A 19875-nucleotide genomic window follows, 5' to 3' on the forward strand; every position below is an offset into this window, starting at 1 on the left:
AATGATTATTTTGCATCTGTGTTCACAGAAGACAACGGGATTATGCCGAGTATTGAAACTCCATCTGACAGGCCGCCTATTGCTGACGTTGAAATTACTGAACAAGGTGTGCTCAACCTTTTGCTTCGTTTGAACATAAAGAAAAACCCTGGACCCGATTGCATCCCTAACGAGTTTTTCTTATCGATATGCCGAATGGAATTCTAAATATCTTGCATTAATTTTTCGGTCTTCACTTCATAGCGGTTTTTTACCAAAGGTATGGAATCAAGCTAAAGTGATTCCTGTCCTCAAAAGCGGCGGTGCTGATAATTTAGCAAATTATCGCCCTATATCAATTACTAGTACCTGTTCAAAGATGCTTGAACATATCGTCTCGAAACATCTGTTAACTTATATTAATGAATATAATTTGTTATCTATCCACCAACATGGCTTTCCTGAAGACCTATCCACAACATCTCAGCTCATCGAATTAGCCCATGATCTTTCAGAAACTATTAACTCTCGGGGACAGACGGATATGATCTTCATGGACTTTGCGAAGGCATTTGATAAAGTGTCTCACCATAAACTACTAAGAAAAATTGATGTTCAAAAATGCTGCTATTACTCAATGGTTCTCATCCTATTTTCTTTCTCGCGAGCAATTTGTCGAAATTAGTGGTACAAGGTCTCAGATTTCATGTGTTAAGTCGGGAGTTCCCCAAAGCAGTGTTTTGGGCCCCCTTTTATTCCTCTTATTTATAAATGACCTCCCGAATGAAATAGACGTTTCCATCAGGCTCTTTGCAGATGACTGCATTATAGACAATACGATTGATGCAGTAGTACACCAGGCTAAATTACAAGCAAATTTACAGAAAATAAAGAAGTGGTGTGATGAATGGCAAATGGTGCTAAATCCGTTAAAAACTGTAGTTGTGACAGTCTCTAGAAAGTTAAATTTCTTAAACTACTCTTATTTTATTAGTAATCATGAACTTATAAGAGTTGATCAGCGTAAGTATCTTGGCATGATTTTAACAAGGGATCTTCAATGGAACCACCATATATATTATGTGTGTGCCAAGGCTAACAAGTCACTCTGGTGTCTGAGGCGCAATTTACCATTCGCAACTCAAGAAACAAAATTTCTAGCTTATAAAACATTAATTAGACCTATAATTGAATATGCTAAGGTTGTCTGGGACCCTTACACTGCTATAGATATATCAAAAATCGAACGAATACAGCGTCTGGCAGTCAGATTCATATTTAATAAATATCGGTGGGAGCACTCCCCTTCTCAACTTTGTGTACAGGCAGACCTACCGACATTACAGGCTAGATCTAAATACGAAAGACTTAAATATATTTACCTAATAATTCATCATCATGTTCATATTAGGCATACAGACTTTTTTGAAATTCTTTCTGGTGAAACCACTAGACATCGTCATTCAATGTTTATTGGTCCCCCTGTTATACATACCGATTGTTTCAAGTATAGCTTTTTTCCAAGAGCTATCAAAGAATGGAACTCCCTGTCGGAAGAAGCCGTTTCATCCTCATCAATTGATTTCTTCGCAAAACACATTGGAAATATCCTAGTTTGTAAATAATATACTTAACTTTGTGTCCTTGTTATCTTCAGCGGTTTACGCTGTTACCTCTTGGTGTTATTAATTTTAATTTATTTTCCCTTTTTGTGTTTCATTGTACAATGTTCCATGTACAAAATATGTGATATATAATTGTTCGTATTCCTCTCCTGCTATAGCCCTGTGTAAGGGCTGGCGGTATCTGTAAATAAATAAATAAATAAATAAATAAATAAATAAATAAATAAATAAAATAATATACTTTCAAGATTATAACGAGAAACAGCAAGTATTGAAAAACGCCTGCAAACTTAAAGGATCGAAAATGCCAGTTCAAAGCCATTTTTCTCTAGACACGCGCAGAAAGCGGAAACATTTGTGGGAAAGGGCAAAAAGCGAAAATGAACTGGGCAGGAAAGTAAATCTTATCAATGATAAGTTACCAGTGGATGGACAATTGTTCATGTGGGACGATAACACTAACTCCAGAATAGAATTAAATACTCGTTAAAGTTCATCCACACCTCAATGCATTAGTTCGACTACTAAGAATCTACGGCTTTTAAGCATAAACGTGCGCGCATTAATGAACAAAAGTGCCCAGCCTTAAGTTACGATCCTCATGTTGTGATTACTGAGACTTGGCTGCCTGATGGCATTGATAGCACAAGCGTTTTTCCGTCAAGTATTTAGTATTTAGTATCAATTATTTCGACGTGACAGGCCTTCCAAAAGAGGCGGAGTAGCTGTACTAGTCAAACATAGCATACCTGCTTTTCTACTTGGGCAGATTGAATATCACGAAAGTATTGGCCTAAGCCTTCGCTGTTGGGGGCGATCCTTCTTATTATTCGCTGTTTATCGCGCACCTGAGTCACCTACCCAGTTCCTAAATGGCCTTTATGAGCACATGTCGGCTTTTTCTCAGGATAAAATACTTCTCGTTGGTGACTTCATTCTGCCTGGTGTTAACTGGGATTATGCTGCTTACAGTTACCACCAGAATGCCGATTACTTGATTGATATTATGCTAACTAATAACTTGCAACAAATTTTGACACAGCCGACGCGCTTACAAGGAGATAGTGAAACTATGCTTGATCTTGTTTTTATTAGTCAATCTATTGAATATTTTGGCACCTCCGTAGAAAAAAGGTATTTCGGATCCTGAACTTGTCTACTTTTCATGTCCCATGAAATGTTGCGATACTGCCATTGATAATACAGTGATTGTGAAGGACTTTTCCCGTGCCAGAGATGAAAGTGTTTTGGACTACTTAGATCACAGGCTGGGAGAATTTGATGGGAATGACGTCGTGGTGCTCTGGAATAAGTCCAAAGAAATGTGCCAGTTCTGTCTCGATAATTTTATTCCAAACAAAGTTAAAAAGAAGTCCATACATAATCAGTGCATTATACGAAAAGTAGTGCAACTTAAACGAAAACTAAAAGGCTAAAGCAACGGCATGCCCTTTGCACTGAAATTCACAACATTCAAGAGGCCTTGAATCAGGCTGTATTCAAGGCTACGCAACGGTATTTTCAATATACCCTGCCTAGCTTTATGCGCAGTGCACCAGAGAAATTGTGGAACCATCTAGCTAGCACAAAGAGACCCATTGATTGCATTATGCACAAAGGCGTAACTGTTTCTGAGAAGCGATGTATAGCGGAACATTCTAATCAATTTTTCACAGCGTATTTTCAAGTGTCTCGAGCCATGTACCCTTCAGCCGTACCCCTTGTTATGTTGACCCTGCTGTTGTATGGACGTCTGGTATGGTTTCTATGCTTCTAAATTTAAAAAAGAAATCATCACCCGGACCGAATAACATCCCAAATGCCTTTTTTGCGCCGCTATGCAGTGATGACTGCACGTTTTCAAGTGCGCATTTTTAGTATATCTTTATCTTCCGCCACCCTTCCCAAAGATTGGTGATCGGCTCGGGTAGTATCGGTGTCTAAGAATGGCGAAGCGACATTAATAAGCACTATCGACCGACTTCCCTTTCTTCATCTTGCTGCAAGCTAATGGAACATATTATAGCTAACCAGATGAAAGAATTCCTAAGTGAGAACAGCAGCCTCACACCGGTACAGTATGGCTTTATGAAGGGGTTTTCCACCGTCACTAAGTTGGCATCAGTCATCCACAGCTTTGCTAGCATTCTTGATAACCCTAGTCAGATTGATGTTATATTCCTGGATTACATAAAAGCATTTGATCTTGGTTTTCACCGTAAACTAATTGAGACGCTCGAAATCGTAAAACAGCCGCCATACTTAATTAGTTGGATCTCTGCATACTTAACTAAGCGCACACAATTGGTCAGGATAAGCGACTGCCCTTCAGATGAAGTGCAGAGTGCTCAAGGCAGCGTGCGTAGCCCCTTGTTATTTTTAATATGTATTTATGATATTGTTGAAGTAATCGCTCCCCCCGTTCAATTAAGATTGTTTGCTGATGACTGTGTCTTATTTAATGAAATAAATGCCACGAAGGTCAAATCCTCCTAAATTTTACCCTTCAGAGCATTCATTCCTACTACCAGCAGCGGAACATGGAGCTCAACCCTAATAAAACAGTTTCTGTGAAAATTACCAAAAAAGAGCACTCTTTACCGTATACTTATGATCTTGCATCTCAACCCTTATCCGAAGTCGGGGAATATAGGTGGTACCTGGGGGTTAGCATAACGCATGATCTTTCCTGGAACAAGCATATTTCTACTACATGTGCTTGAGCGTTATGAAAACTTGGTCTGCTTAGGCATAAATTAAATATGGCACCGCCAGAAACGAAGCTGTTAGCTTACAACTGTATTATAAGGCCTACACTAGAATATGCGGCAATTGTTTGGCACCCATGCACGAAACGCAACATCGATGCATTAGAAAAAATTCAGCGAATAGCTGTATGCTTTATATTTTCGAAATACCGTCCAGCTGGCTCTCCCTCAAACTTAATGAAAATGATTAATGTACAAACATTAAAATTGCGAAGGAAAATTAAAAGGAAAACTTAAAGGATTAAGTTCCTCTATCTGCTTCAGAATAATCAGCTATCTCTTAATCTGCAGCAATACATACAACCGCTAACAGGGCGATTAACAAGGCACCGGCATGCCAAGTCATTACCTCCGTATTTTGCAAGGACCAACACCTTTAAGTATTCCGTGTTTCCTTGCACAATAACCGAATGGAATAACTTGCCCATATCGCTTCTTATTAACACTGAAAGCATTGTATGCGTTGACAGTTAAGCATGCGAGAGTTGAAAAATATTGTTTGCTTCTTTTTTATCTGGTTTTTGTGCAGTGATTCTGAAATTGTTATTTTTTATTTTTGCGCACTCATTCTATTGTAATTAATTCTTGTTATTTTTGTTTTGCTACTAACGTACTCTTGCATTTCCTTGTTGTTTTTTCCTGTACTTCTGCCCCTCCTGCAAGGGCTATTACAAGGCCTGCAGTATTTTCTAAACAAATAAACTAAATTATGAAACCCAGCTGGAATTAGAGCTCCAGAAAGCAATCGACGCAGATCGGGACTGTAAGCGACAAGTTTCGTGAGGCTATCGAACGCGACCGCTTACAAGAGACAACGTTCGCAGCACTCTCTATCCGCCCACTCGAACGTTTCTTTGAGGTCACGACGATCGGGTTCGTCAACAATCAGCCTAGCTGCCGTACAAGCACGCGCGCAAGCTGAAGCCGTCCGGGCCAAAGCAGAGTTTGGTCGTAGAGAGGCCGCGATGCGTTTTCAGAAGGCAAGTATTCAGGCTAAATTGGATATTTTGCAGCGTAACAAAGAAGCGGCAGCTGCGAACACACAGGCGAATGCATTCGAGCCCGTCGTGGAGCAGGATGGCGGGGAGCGCATGCGCACGCTCCCTTCTGTGGACCGAACACAGGAGACTAGGAGCTATATGATGAACAGCAAGCCCTACGCAACTCTGCGCTTGTGTTTACTGAGGTGGCTGTTACTAATCTACCGGCAACGTAAACAATGCTCACACGTCGCCGGGGGCCAACACATCTGCGGATAATTCGATGTGTCTGCGAGCTGATGAACGTCCACCTGACTACCATGCTGCTCCTAACAACCCAATCTATAGGCATGTTGCAGCTACGAGTCATCCTATGGGCTTACGAGTTGATCCGCAGCCGCTTGTGTACGCCCCGGAACACAACAGTTCAAGCTCAGATCTAGCCCGTGTCCTTAAATTCCTGTGCCGCAAAGACCTTGTTTCAAGCGGTCTTATCAAGTTTGAAGATCGACTTGAGAACTTTCGCGCTTGGAAGTCATCGTTCAAAGGTGTCGTCAGAGATCTAGGTCTTTCTGCTCAGGAAGAGCTCGACCTTTTCATCAAATGGCTTGGCCCTGAATCGCCACATCAGGCTCGGAGGTAGAAATCAGGGCACGTCGATGACTTTTCAACGGACTTGAAAGTCGTGTGAAAACGGCTAGACGACGTCTTCGGGCGCCCTGGGGCAATTGAGCATGCATTATTGAAGCTGCTCAAAGACTTCCCGAAGATATCTTACTGGGAAAATACCAGACTCCAGGAACTTGGTGACCTAATGCTTGAACTCGAGACTGCAAAAACTGACCCGTATCTTGCCAGTCTTGGCTATTTGGATAGCGTAAGAAGGGTGAACAAAATTGCCTCGAAGTTGCCATCTGGACTGCAAGAAAATTGGATGTCGATGGAGTAGAAATATAAAAAAGACCACAACACTGTATTTCCACCCTTTTCTTCCTTCTACAAATTTGTTAGAGATCAGGTCAGCATGGAAGAACAATCCGTGTTTCATCTTGCACCCACAAAATGCCTCGCCTGAGTTCAATCAAAGGAAGGAAGAAAATGGTACCAGGACCACGCGGCAAAGATCATCTTTGTCAGCGAGAAAAACAGACGTGAATCCAGCTTCTGCCAAGATTAATCAAGATGTCGCTACTAACGAACAGTAACCAGAATCAAAGGACTTAAAGAGGTGGTGCCCACATCACAAAAAACCTCACCCTTTGAAAAGATGTCGCGCCTTCCGTTAAAAAACCTTGAAAGAGTGGCTATCTTTTCTAAAGAAGCAAGGGATCTGCCTACGACGCTGCTCATCTAAGAACCACATGCATTGGCGATGTCAGGTAATTGTGATATGCCTCATACGCGACAGCGCCGACTACGCCACGGCGCTTTACCCAGCATCGCCAACCTCACAGTCGTCAAGGGATACTGGGTCTGAGGACAGTACCACAGATAACTCAAAAAGAAAAGTCTCATCTCGGCGTACTGAAGTGGCAAACGCTGGCAACGACACAAAGTCGTGTGCTAAAATCTGCCTCGTAGAGGTGACCCATGAGCCTACGCGATTATTGACGACCAGAGTAATCGCTCGTTGGTTATGCCAGAACTTTTCATCGATTTCAAAGTGAAGGGGACGCCTACGCAATGCACGCTCCACACTTGCCCCGGCAGTAGTGAAGTTGTTGAAAGAGTCGCTCATGGCTTCTTCGTTCAAAGCGTGTCAGGCGAAGTCAAGTTCCCTCTCCCACCTCTCCTCGAGTGCAAGGTGATTCCCGAAAACAGGGATGAAATTCCAACGCCTGACGCTGCACGGCACTACCCTTATTGAGGGCAGTTGCAAATGACATTCCGCCTCTTGATGAGGCTTAAATACTGTTCCTCCATGGCCGAGGCATCCTAAGAGCTCACAACGTTCGTCATACAATCAACGGACCCCACGACGCGCCGTATGCTCAGAAGCTTGACCTCGGATGGGTCATTGTCGGTGACGTTTGCATTAATCATACGCGGAAAACAGGTAGCGTCAATGTGTTACCGACCCATGCGCTGGACAGGGTACAACCATCTGTTATCGAGCCATGCTCAAAGAATTTTTTTGTAAGGGAGGTGCCGATTCTCCACGCTGCGGAGAATGCTCCAAAATATTTACAATTGGCAACAACATTGGATTACACCTGGCCCCGAATCTTTCCGAAGCAACTGAACTTGACAACCTGCGTGCTCTCTCCGTGGAAGACAAGACATTCCTCAATATAATGAATAGTGAATTCACCCAAGACAAATTGAACTATTGAGTTGCCCCTCTCCCCTTTCGCACACTGAGAAGCCGGCTTCCGAATAACAGAGAACAAGCTCTGTCTCGTCTGCTCTCGCTACGGCGTACCCTGCCGAAAAAATCCAGAAACAAGGGAACGTTTCGTGAACTTCATGAACGAGCTCTTCATCAAGGGTCATGCAGAGGAAGCTCCACTACTTCACGTGGACGAATAATGCTGGTATCTGCCCATATTCGGTGTTCACCACCCCCAGGAACCTGATCAAATCCCAGCCGTATTCGACTCCAGCGCTCAGAACGACGGGGTATCTCTGAACAGCGTTCTCCTAACCGGCCCTGACCTGACGAACAATCTTGTGGGGATTTTGCTACGCTTTCGGCAAGAACCAGTGGCGGTTACAGCAGACGTCCAGTAAATTTTCTACAGTTTCATGGTTGGTTCGCGAGGTGCATCAGAACTACCTGAGGTTCCTCTGGTTCAAGGGCAATGATATCTCCAGAAAAATCACAGAGTGCCGAATAAAAGTTCACGTTTCAGGCAACAGTCCATCACCAGCTGTTTCAACGTATGACCTTCGACGGACTGCCCAACAAGCTGGCCCACGATTTGGTGAAGATGCCAGGAAGTTCATTGAAAGAGATTTCTACGTCGATAATGCACTTAAGTCTCTTCCTAGCGAAGAAGACGCCATCAGTCTGCTGCAAAGAACGCAGAAAATGCTTGCAACAGCTAACATAAGGCTGCCAAGATAGCTTCGATTAGGCAGAATGTGATGAATGCATCTTCTCCGGGGGATCATGCCCAAGGACTGAAGAAATTCTAATTGGGCACAGACGCGTCACTTACGCAGAGAAGTCTCGGTCTGCTGTGGGACATAGCAGACGACAGCTTCGTCTTCAGGGCTCCTCTTCAAGACAGGCCATATACGCGGCGAGGAGTGCTGTCGACCGTCAACCGCATTTACCACCCACTAGCGTTTGTGGCTCCGATAACGGTTCAAGGCGAGTACCTCCTCCGGGACCTCGTGGCGAAGGGTTATGACTGGGAAACGCCACTTTCAGACGAAAAGAAGCAGAGCTGGGACGAGGGGAAGAACGCTCTCCAGACGCTACATCACCTTCACGGGCGAAGAACGTATGTGCCAGTCTCGATGCTTGAAGCCAAAAGTAGGGACATTCATGTATTTTCAGACGTCACAGCGGTGGCATACCTACGCGTGACTGGCAAGCAAGGAAAGAGACACGTCGGATTTGTCATTGGAAAGGTCCAGCTTGCTCCACAACCAGAACACACCAACCCAAGGCTTGAGTTGCGTTCAGCAGTGTTTGGTGTAGAAATGGCCGATTCCATTCTGCGAGAATTGGACTTCCAGCCGAACTCGTTCACGTTCTACACGGATAGCAAAGTGGTCTTGGGTTACATATAGAGCGAAACAAGAAGGTTCTACGTGTATGTGGCCAACAGGGTGCAGCGGATACGTATAAGCACGCAACATCAACAATGGAAATACGTTCACACAGACGAAAATTCAGCAGACCTCGCCACCAGAACGATTCCAGCAGCACAGCTTAAGAGCACGAACTGGTTGTCCGGAGCTGACTTTCTCTCACGACGAGACGATTTAGATGGGGATTAAATGCGAAAACACCCGTGTGCTAAGATATAGGTGCACGTTAAAGAACCCAAGGTGGTCAAAATTTCCGGAGTCCTCTACTACGGCGTTCCTCATAATCAGAAAGTGTTTTTGGCACGTACAACTCCATAACTTAATTAATTAAATTTTAATTCTTGAGTCAATACTCATGCAGTCACGTCATCAGCAGCTCACGCATGACATTCTTGCACCTTTTTCGCAGAAGTTGCGGCCATCATTAATGCCAGGCCCATAACTCCCACTTGGTCTGACCTCGAAGATCCCACCATCCTTACTCCAGCGACACTTTTAACCCCGAAACACGGAAGTGCATCTATAACAACTGGGCAAATCGACACAAGAAACCTCTGCAAACGGAATTGGCGTCTAGTGCAAAACCTGGCTGACGAGTTCGGGAAGCGCTGGCGCACAACGTATGTCACTACTTTGCAACAGCGCTGAAAATGGCAACCAGCAAAGTCCAACCTCAAAAAAGGCGACGTCGTTCTACTCAGGGATAAAGAAGCAACCCGCAACGACTGGCCCGTCAGAGTGATTAAACGAAGCCTGCCCGGCGCGGATGGAAGGGTATGTAAGGTCGAGTTGAAAACAGCCAAAGATGGGGTCGGGAAAACATTCTTGCGACCAACGACAGAAGTTGTGCGTTTGCTGTCACCGTGATATACCGGTGGCGTCTAACACACAGCCGAATGCACAGCCGGACTTTTCTTTCAAGAGGGAAGGGATACTTTCTTTCACTTTCTCGCTTTCTGTTTCACTGAGCCCCCCGCGGACTCCGAGCTGTGCGCGAGAGACAGGACCCGCTCTCTCGGTTCAGTTCCTGGAACTGACCCAGTGACGACGCTTCGAGGTGTCCGATGATGTTTCCCGGGCCTGGGGGACGGACCGCGGTTCGAAAAACGCGGGTAAGGCACACTCGCCCCACCGGCCCTAAGATCCCTTTTGTTGCTGGCTGAATAACTGAACGTTTTGTGTATTTTCAACTTGCCATTTTGACCTTGTTCTTGTAATTAAACTTTGCTTTAAATGGTTCACCTGCGTTCGACCCGTTATCTAGCTGGACAGCGGACGCCTTGATCCCGTCCAGTACTATCCGCGAGGCCAGTATAAGTAGTATTTTTTACAGCGCAGCTCTTAGGCGGCCGTTCCTGCGGCGATCGTCGGTGGCGTAACCGAGCGAACGAGTCCAGAAAGATGAAAGAGCGAACGAGGAGCCGGGTATGGTTAATAAGTAACACTGTTCCGCGAAAGACACGCGGCCCCTTCGATGAAGTGTGCGCGGGAAACTGGCGTCATTCGGACCCGCCCGTAAGCTCGATGTGTACTTTTACCTGGTCTCCATGGGATCGCTCGTTTCGTACTATTGTCTGCTCACGTCAAGTCTCGCTAGCACTTCCTTGGTTTACTTGGCTTAGTCTCGTTCGCGCTTGTTTCAATTGTCATGGTTTGCGATTGTGTTGTAATCTGATTGTATGCGCAACGCTGATTGCGTAGTACTTTCTGGAAGCCACGTGGCACTGGTGATTACACTTGAACTTTTGACGAGTCATATATAAAAGCCGACGCTCTTGACCGGCCGATCAGATTTTCGACGATTGCCGACATTGCTACATGTCTCTCTCAAATTCTTTGCCTCAATATATCGCGAAAGTAAAACACATATAGAGCTGCGCTCAAATTTCGGATTAGGAAGCATCGTAATCATCGGTGAATATTTTGCCGTTCCCTGTCGACACAAGGCGCCACTATGCTGATCGTATCTGCAATGCGAGCTCTCACTTTGTAAGGTCATGTCGCATGTCCCTTGTAAGGCATTAGAACCGACTTTCGGCTTAAATTTAGGAGCTGTCGATGTCGCACGCGCCGTATAATTCATTTTATTCATAGTTGTGTTTTTGTTGTGGCATCGCATCAATTCATGGATACGGCGCATTTAAAGATGATGTCAAACTTCCTTCAAAAGAATAGCTGCTATAATAATAGATGCCCATTTATTTATCACATGTCACATTACCATTATGTTGCAATTCAATTTTCGCTGTATTGACTTAGTTTGTTTTTATGTTTAGTCGTGTGTGTTCGGAAGTCGCGCTACCCTGTTTTATTCAAGGTCGTGTCCCCCCTAACGCCTTTCGAGTTTTCAGAGTACTTTGAGTCAATGTTTCGCTACATGTTATCTGTTGTCACTGGTGGTACTCCTGCCCACGTTTCGAGATGTCAGAATGTTAAGTGAAGATCGCAAACCTGACTGTGTGGACGAGGTACCGTCGTGTCCTCGTAAGCGCAGCAGGGGGATTCGATCGAACGCGGACGATCGTGCTGGTGGCAAACACCAGGTCGATGGTGTATTCGCGTGGTAAGGACGAAGATAAATGCCTGCCTGCCTCTGTAGTCAATTTTATTTTGTTTATTTTCGGACGCAGGATACCATTGGCACCTTGAACTCGTTGTTATCTGTGAAGAACACTGCCAAGGAAGGGTTTGGTTCCCTCACCTAGATTTTCTTGGACGAAACTTTCCGCCTTCGTTTTCTCCCTTCCAATACATGCCTTTCATTATAGCGCCACTGTAATGCAAGCGCTGCAACCGACGTCCTTTGTTCTAAAAGCGGGTTTCAGATTCGTGCTGTCCTGGGCATTAATAAGGCAGTGTAGTCAGCCGTGCGCCGGTCACGCAGTCCTGCTTAATTCCAGAACGGGCTCGCGCGGTCTCGAGCCGCGAGGTCGCTCGTTGCTTTCTCTCTGTGCGACTCGGCCGCTCCTCTTTCAGTGCCACCTGCGTGAAATCATGCAGGCGGCCGCTTCAGGCAAGACGATTACCCTCCGTGCTTTCTTTTGTTGCATTAACATTTGCACAAGCACTGAAGCGTTTCTATGCACACATGCACCGGTTCCAAGTTTTTTTCTTTAAAGAAAATTGCGAGTTGCTGAGTGGTGATGAATGGTTTGTCACAGTTCGGTTAGCGCAACGATTGTGGAAATGTGGCCCACCTTCGGAGGCAAGGCGCCATATCAAGCGGCATACATATGCATGTCCTATAGTTTTATACCCCAATAAGAGAAAGGGAACAGCGGGAATGCTCAGAAAAAAGGCATTCACTCGCTCGTCTAGCTTATTTCGTTACGACTGCGTTTGTCGCTGCCTCTAGTGTTTTCGCGTCGCCCGCTTTCATCTCCCTTGTTGCAGAACCGACGCGTTGTTTGCCATCGGCTAGCAAACGCTCAAGACCAAGTTAGCGAAAGAGGCACGTAGACACATAGCCGGAGATTTGTATGCTTTTCTATTGTTTACAGCTAGAGTACGAAAGTGCTGCTGGCGCGCACAGCATCGGATGATTGTTTTCGCACTTCTCTTTTTTTTCTTCAAGCCGGAAGCGACCAGTAACTTGAATGAGGAGCAACAGCCACAGCACTTTAATTTCACAGCGCACGAGGTCGGAAGTACAATAAGAAGCTGAAGAAAGGAAACCGATAGCGAAACGAAGACTAACGAGTCTGTATTTGACGACAATGCTCTAGGACATCTAGAACCTTTAGTTGCACTAAAAAAAATTACAAAGCTATCCATATGTGCGTTGACGAACTTATTTTATTCTTTGGCGCTTTTTTAGAAGTTTAAAGCACAACATAGTGGCAGTCGCGTCACGTCGTGTCAGGCGCGGAATTACCAAAATGCAGAATAGAGGAATTATACAGTGAGTGAATGTGCGCTAAAAAAAGAAAAGGGGAATTATTCAGATCTATCTCATTTCGTCGAGCGCTCTTCTGAGCGTGGGAATAAAAATTTTGAGTCACGTCGCACTAAACGCGTTACGAAATGGCTGTAGAGGAGTTTCCTAATCGCTCGCGCAGGACTTCGAAGAAAGCGTAATTTCACTAAGCACTGGGAGAATGGTTGGCAGGCCCCGAAGCGGTGGTAGCCCATTCAAGAGCGCCCAGTCTTTAAATGGTGTGTCTAAACGAAAGGGCTGGGTGTGACAGCGAGAGCATCATTGCGATGAGGGCCTTGAGCAGTTTCCTCACGTAGGGCCACACACTCGACGCTGTAGGCTTGCACAGCGACTGGCCGCTTTGTACGGGCACTTCGAGCAACACACCGCAGGAGGGAAAGGAGCGCTTGCATTCTTGATGCCCACAAGTTTGGCGCACGGGCGCTGCGAGACTCGTGATTAGGCGTTGTGGTGTGTCGGAATAGCCGACACCAGCTAATCGACAGCCTAAAATACACACAACGATGGTCGTGGGCAGAAATACTTGGCAATTGGCTGGTGCCTTTGTTGGTGCACAGTCAGTTGCCATCTCATCCAATCAAGAAGAGGGTTTGCACAGCACCTCATGCGGTGTCCCGTGATCTGCCGCAAGCTATTCGAGGTTTGTGTGCGCAGCATATGGTGCTGTTGCGTTATGCCTGCACTTTGCGTGCGCGTGGCCGAACACGGGCGGGCGTGGCGCACAGCGCCGGCGCAGCCGGTGCCACGCGCGGGGACTGGCCCTCGAAGGCGTTTCCCTAGTGGCGGTGAACGTCTATGTAACGAAAAATAACTAGTGTTGCAGAATTCTCATGGCTACCCATGAGAAAGTAACGTTTCGGTGTTTTGATTCGATATAATTTCTTGCAGCGAAGCAGCTTATGGCTAAGGTGTCCGTCCACAAATATCCTGACCAACGCCACTGCCCGCGTATTCGCGACGTCTGGCTTCGTTGCGGCTCATCGTGCAAGCGTCTCTGCAAGCGTCTCATGCTGCCTCTGCGAAGGCGCTGGGGGCACTGGCTCGCTGCCAGTCGGTGCAGTGATTTCGGCCTCAAATTTTTTCCCTCAATATATCGCGAAATGAAAACACGAATGTATATGACGAATGTGTAACACGAATAAACGAGGATGCATAAAAATGTGTGTTCGTACTTTGCGTCACGATGACCATCGATCAAGAGAATAAATGTGTCTGTACCTTTGTTCGAAATTCTGTGTCGCCTCTCTGCCGTGTGCTACACAGCTTCGGTGGTCATCCGCCTTCACATAGTGGAATGGCTCATGATTTTGTTTATTGTGATCTACGATTAAGGAGATTCTGGTGCTTCGTAGATAATTCACTGATGATGACCACGAGTAGAGGTTGGTGTGTGCCAAAGTACGATACGTACAGTCAACAGCAATAGTTTATGGGATGCGGTTTACCCTTCAAATGTGAATTCCTGCACTGTTAAGGCATGACACTTCGTATTTAATGAATCACTGTGTAGGTGGCGAAGGCCACTACATGCTGGAACATTTAATTCGAGGCTGTGTGACCGCGCTTCGTGAGAATTGAGCTTCTTGGCAGATCCTGCATCCCGTAAACTTCTGCGGGTGACTGTACGTTACCAATTTCAAATTTCGTATGCCTCTTGTATACCACTTATCCCAGAAAACGCGACCCAAGCTGTCTAAAAAAGGGGGCTGCGAGATACGCCAATGCGGGTACGAGATGTGACAGTGGCCACTGCTAACAAAACAACAACGGTGTTGTGTTAGCAGTGGCCTTGTGCGCGATGGTAAATTTTTCCGTTGTCATTGATTAGCTATATAGTCAAGATTATTTGTCCAAGGTGTTAATTACTTGCACATTTGCGTAAGCGCGAATGTAAAATTCTTCATCGCATTCGAAAACATTATACTCAACAGATTCCAGCTCGCTACACTTCGGTGAATAATTTTTGCCGTGTGTCACAATGCTGCCGCAAAACACGAAAATGAATACGAAGCGACAGCGGGCCAGAGCGTATCGTGGCCACGATAGCAGCGCTCTCAAAAGGCATTTCAAGAGAGAGAGAGAGATGAAGAGGAAAGGCAGGGAGGTTAACCAGATATCAGTCTCCGGTTTGCTACCCTACACTGGGGATGGGAGATAGGGGTTAGAAAGATGACAGAGAGGAAAACGCTGAAAACAGACAAAAAAAGAAACACGCACACGGAGACACACACACACACGCACACACACAAGAGGCGTTCCAGTTAAAGACGTTCACAGAGGCCGGTGGATTGCAAAAAGCGCAATAGCACTTGCACGGCCTCCTTCTGTGACGTTAGGTCCATAAGATGGTGTAGAATTCTTTTTTCCGATAGCGGTTGGTCGTCCACTTCGTCAAGTTCGTGGCGAAGGCATTCAGTCTGTGCACTGTACTGAGGGATTTCAAAGAATCATCACTGCTCAATGGCTTACTTGGTGACCGCAACAATGCGACTAGGTGACGGCGTAGCGGTGGGCTGCTGCTACGGACAAGCAGCCGCAGCTCGCTTTTTATATTTTTCTTATTGCCTCCCTTATTGCAGCGCAAACAGCATGATACGCTGTGTTATGTAGCATGCGCCATACTTACAGCCACCACTGGGTTGTGAACCAATGAATAGGGCAGTTTTCGAACACATTCATAGCGGTACATGGGCTCAATGACTAACAATGTATGTGATGTAACGAACTCGGTTTCTGCGCAGCATTTGATCCCGTGAAATGCTGGTGACAAGTGCTGGTGACTGCCGTGTGCCAGAAACATTATGCCAGAAATGAAGCAACGCCAACTACTATGACTCCACCAGCGCACCACCTTTTCGGAAGCCACGCATCGCGTCCGCTACAATGTCGTAGTTGCTGGCGATACGACTATAGTAATGCAGGGTGCAAGTCAAGTCAGCGTTATTGCACATGTGGGGAAGAGCACAATCAGTGATTGTAGTGCCCAGGATGAGCCATGCTGCCTGTGTGGTGGAAGTCACCCAGCCAATTATTCGAACTGCTCTGTTAGGGTTTAAGAATTGTAGGTGTTTAAATAATTGACTGACGGCGTTGCTCTAGGAAGGAGGCGATAAACATCGCGAAAGAAAGGGCGCTTGGCTATGCGCTTGGTACGGGTAGACAAACTCTTACCTCGGACGTATCGCTAACTGCAACTATAAAGGCCGCTGTGGAAAAGTCAGTTACAAAAGATATGAAATGGCTTGCCCTGGGGAATGTATATCGCAGGCGATCTCTAGTCGCTTATCTCATTTGATGCAAGCTACCTGTCTAAGTCCTGCAACGACCCAAACAGTTGACCCTAAGCAACAACCCAGGGATAGACGCTCAGGTACCGATCCTTCTAATGACGGTATCGAACCTCCGGCTCCGTCTTCCGTGGTGCCTGCTACTGGTAATCAGGGTAACACAAATTTGGAACTGTGGAACAAAACACTCGGGCGTGTAAAAGAACAGTGTTATGAATCAATGAAGATTCCTGCTCCGGTCCTCACTGCAAAGGTAAGAAAAGTCAGCCCAGTGCTATACCAAAAGAAAGTATTCTACAGAAGGCAGTTTCGGCTGCGGCACTTTCTAAACCATAGGGTCACTGAAAGTACTTCAGTAGTACTGTCGCTCTTTACATTCCGCTTCCGTAGATTTATATTATCTAGCTACTCAACTTAACCCTGATTTATTTCGTTTACAAGAAACTTGGTTAAATTCCGCAAAATATTTTCAAATAATAGTTTACAGATCATTTCGTCTAGACTGTCCTACTAGAGGTGGCATATTAATTGCATTTATTTCTCCTCAAATTTGCCACAAGGCCAAAATTCCATTTCAACTTTCTACTTCTAAGTGTGAAATCCTAGCAATAGAGATGAATCTCCCTGGATGTGGCCCCTTTACCATTGTAAATGCATATTTCGACAGGACGTCCTACTGTCAGGTGACTTCAACTCTCACCCTATATCATGGGGATTAAAAACAAAATTGTGCGGCCCCAGATTATGGAACTGGTCGTTGGACAAATAAAAACAAATTAAATTATGAGGTTTAACGTGCCAAAACGACTTTCTGATTATGAGGCACGCCGTAGTGGAGGACTCCGGAAATTTCGACCACCTACAGGGGTTCTTTAACGTGCACCTAAATCTAAGCACGCGGGTGTGTTCGCACTTCGCACCCATCGAAATGCAGCCGCCGTGGACGGGATACGATCCCGCGACCTCGTGCTCAGCAGCCTAAAACCATAACCACTGAGCAACCACGGCGGGTGCATTGGACAATGGACTGACGTGTGTAAACTCCGGATTTATTACGTTTGTGCGGGGTTTATCTTAATCTGCAATAGATCTTACATTCTGTGGCTCAAGTGTATCCGTATCTTCTTGGTCGACTGTTGAATATGGGACAAGCCGTGATCACCTTCCAGCAAGTTTTGAAGTAGCACGCCCTATAACGTTTATGAGTGATCCGGTGCGAACTTTTATTAATTACAATATTTAAAAAAAATGCTTGCGAAATGTTCTTTCATCTCTGTATGATGCGTGCACTGAACAAAAAAATAACGATTATCTCTTTCGCTTTCGAATATTCTCGTAAGAAGTCTGAATTGGAGATTCGTCTGAATAACAGAAACGAATATAACCCTTGGCGGACTGAAAAATGCGCTAGCGATTACAGAAAGAGAAAAGCCGCTCTGAAAAAAATTATCACATAACCAGAGTTCCGAAAATTGGAGCGATTATGATTTTTTTCGAGCCGCCTTTAAACATAGTTTCAAAAGCCAAAGACGAATACGACTGCAAGTATTTTGTCTTCCCATCTAACAATAAAATAAATGCGCATTGTTCAATTTTTTACGCGCTGGAAAAGTTCTCCCGCGTCCAATTAATATTGACTGTATAGTCGTAAGTAGCAATGAAATGAATCAATCATTTGAAGACTTGGCGAAGGGATTAGAAATTAGATTTTCTCAGTTTTGCCAAACTTTTCTAGCTTACGTAGTGCATCAGATGATTTTGGAGAAATTGCCGGGATAGAATTGGCTGAAATCATGCAGCGACTGCCAGATTCAGCCCCCAGCGCAGATAGGGTAACTTCTTCCATGATCAAAATTTTGTTTACCGAAGCTCCTGTTGACCTTTTCGCTATTGTAAATCACTCAATAAGATTTTCGTGGATTCCGTCTGCATGGAAATTCGCTTAATTAATTCCAATCCATAGAAATCGTGGGGAACGATATCAATAGATAAGATTAGACCAATCGCGCTAAGCTCAAATTTGGTGAAGTTAATTGAAAGAATGCTATATGTCTGTATGCTTAAATTTGTAGAGAACAAAGAGTTGTTTAATCCCTCGTATTGTATTCCGACCTTCATGCTCAATCTGGCATGCTTACGGTGACATAGAAAGTAGAATAAAATTAGCGTTGCGCCAAAGGCAGCTAGATGCTATTCTAACATTAGGCATCTCCGAAACGTACAACAGTGTAGAATACGTAATTTTATTGGATATATGACGAAATCTATAGTTTCTTTTTAAAATTATGGGGTTTTACGTGCCAAAACAACTTTCTCGTTATGAGGCACGCCGTAGTGGAGGACTCCGGAAATTTTGACCACCTGAGGTCCTTAAACGTGCACCTTAATCTAAGTACACGGGTGTTTTCCCATTTCGCCCCCATCGAAAAGCGGCTGCTGTGGCTGGGATTCGATCCCGCGACCTCGTGCTCAGCAGGCTACACCATAGCCACTGAGGAACCACGGCGGGTAAGTCTATAGTTTCCAAATCATCTTGTAAAATGGATATGTGAAATTTTATGTCGGTGGAAATTCTACTGCTATTTACGGGGCTTTTTTTGGAGCTACATAATCATTCACGAGGTGTTCCTAAAGAAGCTGTCACTTCGCCGTTATTATTTAACGCTCTGATGAGTTCCATTTCTCGGCATCCAGACGTACAAACATGTGTATACGCAGACGCTACTGCTTTCTTTGCATCAGACAGTGATATTCACTCCCTATATTATCTACTACAGAATTACCTTTACGCTGTAGAAAGCTGGTTAAACAAGATTCGCCTTTCACTTAACGTGAGAAAGTGCTCGACATTGGTTTTTCCTCTTAATAATCCCGTTAACAATCGCTATCCTACCGTCTCGAGAATATACCTCAAATGGGAGTCGGTGAAGCACTTAGGTGTAGTCTATAACGGTTCCTTCAATTGCCTTGGCCATATTTACCACATAGTTAAAAAAAAAGGAGTGAGCAGTTGGCATGCTACGTAAGCTATACAACAATCGGTAGGGGATGCGGAGAGACCCACTACCAATGATATATAAAATGTATGTGCGGCCCATTTCAGAATTTTGATGTGTACCGTTTTCTGGTCCGCTAGCTTATAAATTGCGCCCCCTTGTTCTGCTTGAGCGGGAAGCCCTGCGATTGGTGCTGTGGATTACCGATAGTTGTTGCTAATGATGGGTGGGGGGGGGGGATTACATCAAGAAGTCAAGTTGCCCTCAATATTATGCACATTTCGTCTCCTGACTATGCAAACATTCTTAAATATGAACGAAACCCCTATTAGAAGATTGGAAAACATATTCATTTCCCAGCCTGCATTATTCTTCGGAGCACACTGGTCCCGGTTTCATACACCACAAGTGGTCTTTGCGCAAACATTGATTAGTCCCTTAAATGTACGTATCTCTGAGTTGCCACCTGTTTGTGATGTGTGAGGGAATCTACAAATCATCAATGCTGGCATCAACCCAAACAGTTCAAAAGTTTCTGAAT

The 19875-nt window shown here is 45.0% G+C and overlaps 1 long non-coding RNA gene across 1 annotated transcript in view; it reads left to right on the forward strand.

Moving 5' to 3' along the window:
- The window catches only part of LOC142584471 (uncharacterized), a 55468-nt gene extending 41285 nt beyond the window's left edge, over positions 1-14183 (forward strand). Inside the window, exon 3 of the long non-coding RNA XR_012828799.1 lies at positions 13940-14183. This is a non-coding gene — a long non-coding RNA (uncharacterized LOC142584471). The remainder of the gene's footprint in view (positions 1-13939) is intronic.
- Positions 14184-19875: the final 5692 nt, after the last annotated feature.

This window comes from Dermacentor variabilis, chromosome 6 (assembly GCF_050947875.1).
Source record: "Dermacentor variabilis isolate Ectoservices chromosome 6, ASM5094787v1, whole genome shotgun sequence".
NCBI classification, from domain to species: Eukaryota; Metazoa; Arthropoda; class Arachnida; order Ixodida; family Ixodidae; genus Dermacentor; species Dermacentor variabilis.